This window comes from Piliocolobus tephrosceles, unplaced genomic scaffold (assembly GCF_002776525.5).
Source record: "Piliocolobus tephrosceles isolate RC106 unplaced genomic scaffold, ASM277652v3 unscaffolded_8070, whole genome shotgun sequence".
Classification (NCBI taxonomy): Eukaryota; Metazoa; Chordata; class Mammalia; order Primates; family Cercopithecidae; genus Piliocolobus; species Piliocolobus tephrosceles.
The window spans coordinates 1-1,037 of record NW_022335464.1 but is presented as its reverse complement, the minus strand read 5'-3'; the positions used below and the strand labels follow the sequence as shown (position 1 = coordinate 1,037).

The following is a 1,037-nucleotide window of genomic DNA, read 5'->3' as shown; positions in this document are numbered from 1 at the left end:
TGTCATTTATGATCAGATCACTCACAAGTCTTTGGTACACACATGTCGTACAATTTCCCTTCCATATGAATTTATTGATGTGGGCTGAAGAATAAAGGTAACTGAAGTAACGTCCATGTTGATTACAGTAATTCTTCAAAATGTGAGTCCTTTGGCATGTTTAGATGTCACAACTACAGCTGAAGTCTCTTCCATATTCCTTACATTCGTCATTCCTAACACCATGTCATCTAAAGTCCGAATATGTTCTGAAGACATTTATGATTTTCTCTCCAGGGTGAATTTTCTGATGTTATTTAAGATTAGTACATTGACTGAAGGCTTTCCCACATAAATGGCATTCATATGGCTTTTCTCCTGTGCATGTTCTCTCATATCATCTAAGGTAAGAAGATAGACTGAAGGCTTTCCCACATAGAAGACAAGCACGTGGTTTCTCTTCAGTCTGAATTCTTTTGTGTCCTCTAAAGCCAGAGCCTTGAGAAAAGACTTTCCCACTTTTATCACATTCATAACGCTTTTATCCGAGGTGAGTTCTCTCATGTCTTCGAAGGTTAAAGGATTGAATAAAGCCTTTTCCACACTGATGACACTTGTACGGTCTCTCTCCCGTGTGAGTTTTCTCATGTCTTCTAAGGTGAGAACACTGAGTGAAGGATTTTCCACGTAGATGACTTGCATAGGGCCTCTCTCCGGTGTGAGTCATCTTGTGCCGTCTAAGGTGAAAGCAATTAGTATAGGCCTTTTCACATATATTACATTGATATGATTTACCTTTAGTATGAATTCGTTTATGTGGTTTAGGGGACAACTGATTACTAAGGGATTTTCCACATTGTTTGCTGATGTAGGGTTTCGTTCCACTCTGAGTTAACAAACACTGAGTCATTGTGGAACTGTGAGTGCAATCTTCTCCCAAATCATTACATTCAAAGGGATCCTCCAGAATGAGAGAGTTCTCCTTTAGGGACTAAGATTAAAAGCTCTTATTGATTTACCAACATACATCTATACATTCATTTCACCACCTTTGAATC

General features: G+C 38.7%; 1 pseudogene; it reads right to left on the bottom strand.

Annotated features, from left to right (window-relative positions):
• Positions 1 to 53: 53 nt before the first annotated feature.
• LOC113220652 lies at positions 54 to 970 on the bottom strand (annotated as a pseudogene).
• Positions 971 to 1,037: the final 67 nt, after the last annotated feature.